Here is a 13,137-nt window from a genome sequence, read left to right as displayed (position 1 = left end):
CAATTTGCATGTGTTTTTTAATAAATAAAAAGAGTTTTATTATAGAATTGCATCTGGCATTAACAAAATAAAATGGCCACCCTTAGTCTACAACTTAAGCATATTAAACATTGAATCAACCCAAGTGTGCTCAAACAATTGTCCCTCTCATGGTAAAATCCAAGTAGAAGAAAATTACTTGGTTTGAAGATTTTTGGATAAGAGGCTTTCTTTCTAACTGATAATCACTTCTTCTTTTGCTCTACTTGTTTCTGCCCTTATATCTTTTTATTATTCAGCATCCAACCCAAATTGGGGAATTCCTTTTGTACATGAGTTAACACATTGTTAAAAGGCACAAATGTAGAACACAAAATGATGCTGTCAAACAATCAACAGGTATTCATTCACTGACTGGGCACTGTCCCCAAGGAGCTTATGCTCTATTTAGGGAAATAAATAACAATTAAAATTTTTAACTTAAATTTTGAGATGTAGGAATTATAAACTCCTTCATATACATTCCCTACTTAACTATTACAATATGACACTAGGTCATTGGTTACCAAGCAACTTTTATTTACAAAGATCACTCACTCTCCCATATCCTACCTGAATTTGGGAAGTTTGGCCACTCTGGAAAATGGAATGAGCTCCATTAATTTCTCCTTACAGAGAGTGGGGCACTAGAAGCAGAATCTGTTTTACTTGTTAAACCTAATGGAATTTGAAGCAGACTACTTAAAGCTATGAATTCAGAAACAAGCATTCATCAACACAAATAAATAAGCAATATGAACATCTGAAAAGTTCTTCCTAGCTCCTTGCTCCACTTCTCTATAATGGTATCTGCCTCACAAGCAAGTCAATGAGATTCATGGGTGTATGTGAAAGTGTTTCGTAAACCATGGCCTACTGTCCAAGTGTAAGGGAGTATACAGACTTCATCAGTCTATACAGTTTGCTACCTAAGCCATAGTATGACAGTGTGTGTCCCTGCATTTGAGTATCATTAAGTATAAACTTAAGGCAGTTTAATGTGACAAAACAATATTCCACAGTCATATGTAATAATGTTTGTATTAAGCATGACAGGAAATTTACAACTAAGCAAAATCATGATAGACAAGACTGAGACGTCTTAAATGAAGATAGCTATTGGTTAGGAAGGCTCTTAAGCCAAAGCTCAAGAGGGACTAAGTTTGTAAGCTCTGCTGGAAGGCTCATTTCATCTGGAGCCATGAAGCAAGTCACTTATTCTCCCTGCTCTGATTTCCCTCAAAAGGATTTCATGGTTATAAGAATGACACTGGATCTGTAGATGAAAACTGTGAGTGTATAAGGTATAGATAATGTAATTATTTGTGATGTAATTTATTATTGTCCACATTAAGTCTACTTCCTTTCTCTGCAGATTAAGCTTGAGAGTCTGAACTCTTAGAGGTGTCTCAAGACCTAGCCTGAACCTCTTCACAGCACAGGTGAGAAAATACTGTCTGACCCTTCTGCTGGGAGGAGGAAATGTTTAGGTAAAAATGGCTGACCAATGAAACAGCCTACATGGTTCTTTCACTTTGGTGCTCTCACAGGAACATAACGGGGTGAGGTGAGAAGATGGAGAATGGGATATCAGAGTAGCAAAGAAATGGGCTATCCCTTTTTTCACTCTAATTTTAAATTTCTTGGGCAATGCCAAACTAGAGAAAGAAGAGCCTAAAATTGAGCTTAGATGTTGTTTTAGATTGATTTTAATATTTAAAAATGATACTGTTTTATTAATATTCAGAAGGCCAAAAAAGCTATAGAATTGGCCTGAGAGGACAGAGAAGAAAGATCTGGTAGAATGGTTTGAAGGCAGCAGTGGAAATGAAAAATAAAGCTGATTATATTGTATCTTCCTTAGTTTAGCTCATTCAACAAACAAAGCAAGGAAAGGTCAGGGCAGTAAACATTGTTACTCACAAATAGACTTAGAGCTTAAGGAAAATCAGTGAGTGGCACTATAATTGGGTGAATTTTTTTCAATTTTACAAAACTTATTTTAAAATCAGTGTTGAACTTCTAACTTTTAACCCTTTCATGTATGTTTTGAGTATGTCAGTGTATGTTGCCAACAAAAAGGTGTTGGGATCCACAATGGAAGAGAGTAGGAGATATGAATAGGAATTAGGTGTGATATTTGGGCTGAGCACAGATTTTACAAATAATTAACACAGAAGTCTTTAGCTGCCTGTTCTGAACCCATTTTCAGTTATCAACTTTGGATGGAAGTAGTCATATAATTTCACCCCTCATTCACTGTTTTAAAGGTGGTTCTCTTGAAAGATTTTGCAAAAATTCTTAGTTTTCAATAGACTTTGGAATTTTCTGGACCCCATCAATCCAAAGGCCTGGAAACAAAAATTACATTTGAAGAATTTCATTTATGCAGCAATTTGGAACTATTTTGTAGGTTAATAGTAGCTCTGCAAAGCTAGGCCTCCTTGTCTTTAGAGGAAAGCTACCATTCAATTGGTTAAATTCCCTGAACCTTTGTTTCTTCATTGCTAAAAAAAAAACATTAATCCTTAACAGATTTGTGGGAAGATCAAATGAAAAAATATATAACATATCCTCCAGCACCCACCCTCACCATGATTGAGATTCTCCTTACCTTGAAAACTTTATCTCATACCATCTTTTCCTTCACTCACTACCCTCCTGGCACACTAGCTGCCTTTCTCTTCCTCAAAACACCAAGCTCTTTCCAACCTCAGGACCTTGCAAGTATTCTTTTCTCTACTTGTAATTGTATACTTCTGGCTCTTTGCTCCTTCTCATTTTTCAGGTCCCTAGCTCAAATGTCACCCTCTTAGTGAGGTCTTTCCTTGCCTTCTATCTAAAGTTGCCTTTGTAGGATTTTTGGTATCTCATAACCTTGCTTTTATTTCTCCTAGCATTTTTTTTACAATCTATAATTATTTTGTTATTTTCTATCTCCTTCCACCGGATTTCAAGATCTTTGAGAAAACCTTGTTGATACTGTTTACTGCAGTGCCCAAAATAGCTAATACAGTGTCTGGCTTGCAGTAGACACTCGATAAATATTTGTTGAATGAATGATATGAGCCTTTTGTGTATTAAAGTCCATGAGAAGGTTAAAATGAACATTTTTTTTAATAATGAAAAAGTAAAAAGAAAGGTAAAGTTTCTGTTCTTTCTCAGAAGAAATTACTTGGGCATATTTATATGAAGTCATAAAGAAGAGGTAAGAGAAAGCTCTCTCTGCAGGAAAGGTTCCATATGCCAGGATTTGTTTAGAAACAAAGCCAAACCAGGAACTCTGGCTGGGGTGGACAATGGCCTGGCATTTTCTGACTCCAAAAGTTGCTCCTGTCAAAGCAGCAGCATAAGTTCTCATTTGGCAGAACTGAACCATGCCAAACCAAAGGCCTGGGACGAAAAGCATCATTTGAATGATGTCATTTTTTAGAGCAATCTGGAATAATTTCACAGGCTAATACCAGTATCCTTAGGTATTTAGAGCTAACTCACCTTCAAATTAATCAGAGACCCAGATGGCATCCTGGCTGAACCAAGATGTTCTCCTGGGTAGAAGAGGCATCACCTGGCATGGTTGTAGCTGACACAGGCCCAGGTGTGCTGGCCTCAGGGCTCATTTCTTGAAGAGACTGGGCACATTCAGCTCCACACTTGGACTTGACTCCACAGACATGTCCAGAACCTCATGGTTGCTAATAACATCCTGCACACAGAACACTTCTCATTTCATTTCCTGCTCTTCATTTTTTGCTTTTAGGAAGGAGTGTGTCAATATATAGCCAAAAAGAACATTTCTGAGAATTCCATGAGACTGTGTGTGTGTGTGCATGTGTTTGACATATAAATATGTCCTTCCCTCCTCCATTCTTTTTTCTCCCCCCACCTAGTTTACATATAAAGGAAAGTTTCTCTCTGGTTACCAGGAGAAACAACATTGGGTGGTAGTCAGAAATTTAGGCTCTCAAACCACATAGCCTTGGATTCACATTTCGGGATTTCCTGTCCTAGCTATACAGACTTGAGCAAGCTATTTAAACTCTTAGGACCTTAATTGCTTTATCTGTCAAATAATCACCATAATAATTCTACTTCATAAGAGCATTGTGAGGATTACATGAATTTATGTGTCTGATTCATGGTAAGTGCTCAATAAACATCAACCAGCTCAATTACCAGCCTCTACCTTTACTAAGTATCCTAGAATGACTGGGAGGTTTGAATGAAAGCAAACCACAAATTAGGAATAAGTGGCTTAATCATCTGACCTAATGCAAAGAAATCTTTATTTTATTAGGCATTGCCTTTGAGTTTAGTACATCCTCTCCCCAAAGCAATGGTCACTTTTTTATAGTGATTCAGAAGAAATCAACCAGCAAAAAGAGAGAAATAATTTACCTATGTCCGGTATAGTAGCCGAATTTCGGCTCTGTGACCTTTTCTTTCTCTGGTGTTAACACCCATGAATATTTTGTTACATGGCAAAAGGGACTTCACAGATGTAATTAAGGTTACTAATCAGTGGATTTTAAGATAGGGAGATTACATGATCCCTTTAAAGCAGAAGGGGAAATCTGAGATATTCAAAACACAAGAAGGATGTTATATGCTGTTGTTAGCTTGAAGATAAAAGGGACCATGTGTCAAGGAAATGGGAACATCATCCTACTTGGAACAACCACATGAAACTGAATTCTGTCAATAGATAGTGAGCTTGGAAGTGGATGTTGGGCCTGAAAACTGATTTTAGCCTTGTGACCCTAAGCAGAGAATGCAGTAATGTCATGCTATACTTCTTCCTGAAAATGTGAGATAATGAAAGGTGTTATTTTAAGCCATTAAGTTTGTGGTATATGTTATAGAATCAGTAAAAAGCAATACACCAGGCTTGCAACTTTGCCTGAAGCATGAAGTATAGCAATGAAGAATTAATTAAGGAAGAAATGCCTCATGCTAAAAACAGTACTTTGGATCTGAGGTAGAAAGTGCAACACTTCCACATAGAATTTCAAGATCCAGATTTTGAGACTTCATGTTAATCTTTGCTACTGTCTCCTCTGGATTCCTTCAGCACGGTTATGCGGTTTCATTGTAGTACTTTTTGCTGTCTTGCAATTACCTATTTATGTGACCATCTCTGCAATGTATTAGCATCTTTAAAGGAAGAAACTATGTGATTTACTTTTGTATCTCCCAAACCTAGCACCAAGCCTAACATTGTGGAGATGCTTGAGATGTATTTGTTAAATGAAATAATGAGTGAATGTGTAAGAGAATCAATGAACAATTGACACTGAGACCCAAATGGTCAAAGTATTTGTTGGGATCACATAGTGAACTTTAGTTTTAAACTTACATGTATAACAAATTATTTGCTCTGTTTTGCTTTGCAACTCAAAAAAACTATACCCAGCATGCTCTTTGACAAACTGATTTAATTAAAAGAATGACTCTGTTAAATTTACAGAATCAGGGGCGCCTGGGTGGCTCAGTTGGTTAAGCGACTACCTTCGGCTCAGGTCATGATCCTGGAGTCCCGGGATCGAGTTCCGCATCGGGCTCCCTGCTCGGCAGGGAGTCTGCTTCTCCCTCTGACCCTCCTCCCTCTCATGCTCTCTGTCTCAAATAAATAAATAAAATCTTTAAAAAAAAAAAATTTACAGAATCAGCTACCCTCCTAACTGAAGCAACTTTAATTATATGAGTGATTTATATAGATATTAACATCCAAGCCCTATTAATATCAGTTCTCTTGAGTGATTTCTGAGAGGTTCAATTCTTTCACCTTGATGCCTGTCTCCTTTTACCTGCTTGGTCCTTTGATTCTGGAGATGTTCTTAAAGGATATAGAAAAGGCTCACCCCTCAGGAGAGAGAGGGCTTGATCACTGGAGTCATGGAGCTGAAAGAGACACTAAGAGTGTTTTGCCTCTAAGGGAATATCTAAGCCACGTCATTAAACCTTCTCTTCTTTAAGATTTCCAGGGATACAGTCACCATAACATCTTTTTGTAGCCCATGCCCAGTTGTCCAGAAGTTCATTCTTTTACTTGCTATCTTCCTTCTCTTAGAACTGCTCCTCCAGGGGCCCTGGGTGGCTCAGTCAGTTAAGCGTCTGCCTTCGGCTCAGGTCATGATCCCAGGGTCCTGGGATTGAGCCCTGTGTTGGGGTCCTTGCTCTGTGGGGAGCCAGCTTCTCCCTCTCCTCCTCACCTGTACTCTCTCACTGTCTCTCCTTCTCTCTCTCTCAAATAAATAAATAAAATCTTAAAAAAAAAAGAACTGCTCCTCCAGGTCATAAGGCTGAGATGGACTTACCAGCCATGTTTCCACTGTATGATTCTACCACCTTGCCTACCATCCCACTTCACTCCCCAGCCACGGCTGATTGGAACTAGGCTAAAAACACGATTCATGATGAACCAAGTAGACTCTCTATCCTCATCCTTCTCATGGGCATTGGCATTTGGAACTGTGAAGCAGGTTGTAGTTTGTATTGTAACTATACAATATAAATTCGGAAGATGTTGGATGGCCACTTTCCCTTGGAGGACAAGAGAAATGGAGAAAGCCAATCTGTAGAGCAATGGAATTAATCACCTACAGAGAGAAACTCAGACATTATGTGGAAGAGGAACACTGCCTGGGATCCAGAAGGCTTTGCAGAATCTGTGAGACTTGGCATCTTTCAAAATCTGTAAGGCATCTCTTTATCCTTAAAATATATCCACCCCCCATATTTGTTTTCATATATCAACTAGATTTGGTTTCTGTTATCTCTTAATGAGGAGTTCTAATAATACATTACCAGGAACATATCCTCTTTTAGAGCACATCTTTCCTTCCTGGGCAGGAGGAGAGGAGCATAAAGAGTCCTATGGTATTGCTATTCATTTAATAAATATTTACTTAATACTTATTACATGCCAGAAAATATGACCAAACCACAGTGTTGGCTCTCAAGAGGTTGGGATACTGGAGCTAGGCTATTTCTTCCCATCACAGAACTCTTCTAATGAGTAGTTTTTGCGTTACAGCACATTATCAGGTTGGACAAGATTGTTTGAGGCTCTCCCTGCCCAGTTCTGTTCCCTCTTGCTGTTATCTTTCACAAGCATTATTCCAATAAACTGCTTACACTCATAATTCTATCTCAATGTCAGCTTCCTGGAAGACCCAACCAACACAGATGACCTTCAAAAAAAATGGAAGCAGAAGGGGAAATCTGAGGGAGGGAGCATTTTCATTTATTCAATAAATATGTATTGATGATCAACAATGACCAAATGATATGCTAAACACCAGGTATATCGTGAACAAGATAAACAAAATTTCTTTTCTTATGGAGCTTCACTACAGTCAAATGGAAATAGTATTAAACAAATAAACTACACAAAACACTGGACCCACCAAATAATTGAGGAAAGAATCACAATGGTGATATTAAGAAAAATACAAGGAAAAAGTAGAGGGAAAGCTGGGTGGGGAATATTACATATCAGAGTATGTTGGCTATCAGTAAAGGAATAAAACCCAGGTTTTTTATGTTAATCACATTCCTTATTTAGGACTCTGAGTCTGGAAATTGTGGAATTCATTTCAAATGCAGAATATGGAGACTTGAATGGACATTATTTTATGTGAAAAATATATGGGGGATTGAAAAAAAAAGCTTTTTAACTTGATTTAGCTGCTTTAAAAAAACAAAACAAAACTTATTTACAGAAGGATCCCATTGTCAGGAGCACAATGAGTCCATCCTAGGAAGTAATTGTTCCCCTTTGCTTTATGCTAATCAGACACTATCTGGAATCTTGTGTTCAATTCTGGGGTCCTTTAAAGAAAATGTTAGAAAGGACAGAAGCAAACTGGCTTCCATGGAGGGCATGAGGATGGAGAGAAGGTCTTGATTCATATGACAAAAGGGCCTGGGGAATAAATAAAATCTTTAAAAAAAAATCGTCCCTTCTCCCAAATACTTCTTAATCCTCTCCCTCTCTGTGGGTTCTCTCTATAGCAAAAATAAATTAATTAATTAATAATAAAAAATTTAAAAAGGGCGTGGGGATGTTGATCCAGAACCAGACCAAACTAGAGTGAGTCACTGTATCATCTTTTTTTTAAAGATATTATTTATTTACTTCCCAGAGAGAGAACAAGCACAAGCAGGCACAGTGGCAGAGGGAGAGGGAGAAGCAGGCTCCCCACCAAGCAGAGATCCTGATGTGGGGCTCGATCGCAGGACCCTGGGATTATGACCTGAGCTGAAGGCAGATGCTTAACTGACTGAGCCACCCAGGTGCCCCAGTGTATCCATCTTTAAATAGAGGACTGTCCTATGTAGTTAAAACAAAACAACAGCAACAACAACAAACTCAGACCAGTTATTTTGAATTTCTCTTGAGAGTAGGAATAGGAGCAATGAGTAGAAACAGTACAGAAGTAGATTACAGTCTAGTGTAAAAAAATAATAAAAATTCAGTTTCTGAAACCTAGAACTATTTATCAATTGAATGAGTTTATTCATGAGGTTTTAAGCCCCTCCCTCCTGAAGGTGAAACTCATGTAGCGAGGCTTCCTGTGAGTGGTATTTTGATATTGGGTTTTCAAAGATTGAAAAATACATGGATATAGAGTGTCTAGAGGAGCCTGTAAGAGAATTCTGTATCATTCAGGGCTCCATATAAGACAAGGGGAGGAATGAGGGTAGGGCTAAGTTGGAGCTGCATGCTCTGCCAATCTTAATTCAAATACAAATTTTCCAAAAACACTATGCCAGAGCAAGACCTCATTCCTCTACAGAGGCACTGACTTGACAACAATATACCAAAAGGCCTTTATGAGAACTCAGGAATCTAGTTAAGGCATCACAGTATCTCAGGCAAGTGCAAAACCAGAAAACTTACATTGAAATGGGTAAGAAAAGCCATTGCATTTTACCTGTGATAGTCCTTTCCCCAAGCTGACACAGCTTACTGCATTTGGGATAAAAGGACCAACATACTACTTTTTCCTAGAAAGGGAAAGAGAAATGTGGAGTGTGTGCCCAACATTCTGGCTTTTCAGGAGACTGCATGACGGATTGATTATGTCTTATGTAACTCAGAGTGCTGACAGAGAACTAGCATATTTGAATACCTGGGGGCCTCTGAGAAAAAAGCTTGATGGCTTATTGCAACACCAGGAAACCTGCAGTGTACATACATACACAAGAGGGAGAAAGGGATGATGAGCTCCTGAAAAAGAAACCAGCAAACCTCTCTAATTCAGAAATGGCATATACAAGCCCAGAGAAGATGCATCCCCAGAAAAGATTTGAAAGGCCCTCAGAATCTCTAGCCAGGCTGAGTGGGGAAGATCTTTCCCTGGTATGTATCCAGTCCATAAGAATAGGAAAGGTGGCTGCTTTGTCGAATGACCAAATCCTAGCAAAAAATAAAAAGGCCATAAAATAAAAATACTTCAGTTATTAGTGGAAAAAAAATAAGGCATATGAAGAAATGAGGAAATATAGCCCTATCAAAGGAACAAAATAAATCTCCAAAAACTGACCCCAAAGAAATGGAAATCTATGACTTACTTATTAAAGAATTCAAAATAATTATCTCAAAAAACTCAATGAGCTGAAAGAGAACACAGATAGACAACTAAAGAAAATCAGGAAAATAATTCATGAAAAGACATCAACAAAGAGGTAGAAACTTGGAAAAAAAGAACCAAACAAAAATTCTGGAGTAGAATACAGTAACTAAATTGAAAAATTCACTAGAGGAATTCAACAGCAGACTTTATCAAACAAGAATCACTAACTCAAGACAGATCATTTAAAATTATCAGGTTAGAGAAATAAACAAAAAAGAAAAGAAGAAAACTGAAGAAACCCTAAGGGACTTATTGAACATCAAATGGAACAATACAGTAATCCCCCCTTATCCATGGGGTGTTTCATGGGATATCCCAACTTTATATATACTATGCCTTTTCCTATATGTACTTGCCTCTGATAGCATTTAACTTATAAATTAGGCACATTAAGAAATTAACAATAATAATGAATAGAATAATTATAAAAGTATACTATAATAAAAGTTATGTGAATGTGATCTCTCTCTCTCAAAATATTATACTTTACTCACTCTTCTTTTTCATGTGATAATGTGAGATGATAAAAATGTCTATGTGATGAGATGAAGTGAGGTGAATGATGTGGGCATTGTGGTGTAGCTTAAGCTACTACTGACCTTCTGATGATACATCAGAGGAAAGATCATCTGCTTCCAGACTGCAGTTGACCATGGATAACTGAAATCACAGAAAGTTAGATTGCAGATAATGAGGGACTACTGTGTATACATTATAGGAGTCCCAGAAGGAGAAGAGAGAGAAAAAGGGGCAGAGAGCTTATTTGAGGAAATAATGGTTGAAAACTTACCAGAAAGAAAATGGACATCCAAATTTAAGAAGCTCAAAAAGCTCTAACTAGATGAAATCCAAACAGGCCTATACCAAGACACATTATAATCAAATTGTTAAAAGTCAAAGACAAAAAGAGAATCTTGAAAGTCATGAGAAAAGCAACTTGTCACATACAAGTGAGCTCTCATTAGATTTTCAGCAGATATTATCAGCAGAAATATTATAAACCAGAAGGGAATGTGAAGATGTATTCAAAGTGCTGGAAAAAAAAAAAATCTGCCAAATGCAAACTCTATCTGGCAAACTGTTCTTTAAAAATGAGGGATAAATAAAGACCTAGCTGTATAAACAACACCTGAGGGAGTTCATCAGCACTAGGCCTGCCTTACAAGAAGTGCTAAATGGACTCCTTCAAGGTGAAACAAAAGGATGCTAACAGCAATAGGATAGCATATGAAAACATACATCCATGGTAAATGTAAATATATAAACAAACACAGAATACTGTGATGGTGGTGCATAAATCACATTTGATTCTGGTATAGAATTTAAAATATAAAAGCACAATTACTATAAAACTATATTGATGGATACAAAATATAAAAATATGTCATTTATGACATTGATAAACCAGGAAGGATATGTAAGGGAGTATAGTTTTGTATGTAATTGAAGTTATCAGTTTAAAACAGATTGTTATAACTATAAGATGTTCTATGTAATCCCCGTAGTAACCACACACACACATAAAATGTATGGAAGATACACAAAAGAAAATCAGAAAGGAATTAAAACACATTACCACACACAAAAAAAATCAATAAAACATAAGGAATGAAGAAAGAGAGGAAAAGAAGGATAAAATAACTATAAGACATGTAGAAAATACTGAACAAAATGGCAATAGTATGTCCTTCCTTTAAATTTAAATGGATTAAATTCTTCAAAGACATAGAGTGGCTGAATGGATCCAAAAAAACAAGATCCAACTATAACGTGTCTATAAGAGACTCATTTTAGATATAAGGACACACATAGGCTAAAAGTTAAAGGATTGAAAAAGATATTCAATGCACATGGTAACCAAGAGAAAATAGGGGTGGCCATACTTAATTCAGACAAAATAAGCTTTAAGTCACAAATCATCATAACAGACAAAGGGGGACATTATATAATAATAAAAGGATAATTTTTAGGAAGATATATCAGGAAGATATAACAGGAAGATATATCAATTATATATGCAACTAACATCAGAGCACTTAATTATGTGACGCATTCATTGACAGAATTGAAGAAAGTAGATAGTAATAATGATAGTAGGAGATTTCAATGTCCTATTTTCAATAATGGCTAGAACAACCAGACATAAGATAAATAAGCAAATAGAGGGATTGAATAGCAGTATAGACCAATTGGACATCTCAGATACATACAGAACACTCTACCCAATAACAGCAGAATGCATATTCTTCTGAAGTGCATACAAAGCATCTTCCAGGACAGATCACATGTTATAGGTTACAAAACAAGTTTTTAACAAATTTAGGAACATCAAAATCATAACAAGTATCTTTTCTGACCATAACGGAATAAAACCTAGACGTGCACAGTAAGTGGAAACTGCAAAATTCACAAATATGTGAAAATTAAACAACACACTCTTGAGCGACCAACAGATCAAAGAAGAAATTGTGAGGAACCATAGAAAATATCTTGGAACAAATGAATATGAAATGACATACCAAAACTTATAGGATGAAGACAAAGAAGAACTAAGAGGGAAGTTCATAGTAGTAAACACCTACATTAATAAAGAAGAAGGATCTCAAATCAATAACCTAATTTCACACCTCAAGGAAATAGAAATGAACAAACTAAACCCAGAATTAACAGAAGGAAATAATAAAGATTAGAGTAAAAATAATCTAGAGAATAGCAAAACAATAGGAAAAAAATAACAGAACTGAGAGTTGGTGTTTTGAAAAGATCAACAAAATTGACAAACCCTTAGCTAGACTAAGAAAAACAAAGGAGAAATTCAACAAAAGCCTGAAATGAAAGAGATGTTATAACTGATGCCACAAAAATAAAAGGATCATTAGAAATTATTAGGAACAATTATATACTAACAAATTTGATGACCCAGAAATAATTAGATAAATTCCTAGAAACATACAACCTCCTAAGACTGAATCATGAAGAAATCAATTATGAATCAGTAATCAAAACCTTCTAACAAAGAAACACCAGGACTAGATAACTTCATGGAGAATTCTACCAAATATTTAAAGAAAAATTAACACCATTCTTCAAATGATTCCAAAAAACTTAAGGAAACACTTTCAAATTAATTTTATGAGGTTAGCATTACTCTGATAGCAAAACTAGACTAAGGACTACAAAAACAAACAAACAAACAAACAAACAAACAACCCTCACAGATCATTTACCCTGATGTATATTGATGCAAGAATCTTCAACAAAATACTGGCAAACCAAATTCAATAGAACATCAAAAGGATTACGTACCATAACCAATGGGATATATTCCTAGAATGCAAGGATGGTTCAACATATGAAAATTAATGTAATACACCACTTTAACAGAATGAAGGATAAAAATCAGATAGTCATCTCAATTGACGCAGAAAAAGCATTTGGCAAAATTTAATACCCTTTCATGATAAAAACGCTCAACAAA

At 36.4% G+C, this 13,137-nt stretch overlaps 1 long non-coding RNA gene across 1 annotated transcript in view; it reads left to right on the top strand.

Moving 5' to 3' along the window:
• The window catches only part of LOC145716168 (uncharacterized), a 453,113-nt gene extending 440,857 nt beyond the window's left edge, over window positions 1-12,256 (top strand). Inside the window, exon 2 of the long non-coding RNA XR_014138630.1 lies at window positions 11,441-12,256. This is a non-coding gene — a long non-coding RNA (uncharacterized LOC145716168). The remainder of the gene's footprint in view (window positions 1-11,440) is intronic.
• Window positions 12,257-13,137: the final 881 nt, after the last annotated feature.

The sequence above is a fragment of the Leptonychotes weddellii genome, chromosome 11 (genome assembly GCF_054177405.1).
Source record: "Leptonychotes weddellii isolate Sample4059 chromosome 11, ASM5417740v2, whole genome shotgun sequence".
Lineage (NCBI taxonomy): Eukaryota > Metazoa > Chordata > Mammalia > Carnivora > Phocidae > Leptonychotes > Leptonychotes weddellii.
The sequence above is the reverse complement of the archived record's forward strand: the minus strand, read 5'-3'. Positions and strand labels throughout refer to the sequence as shown.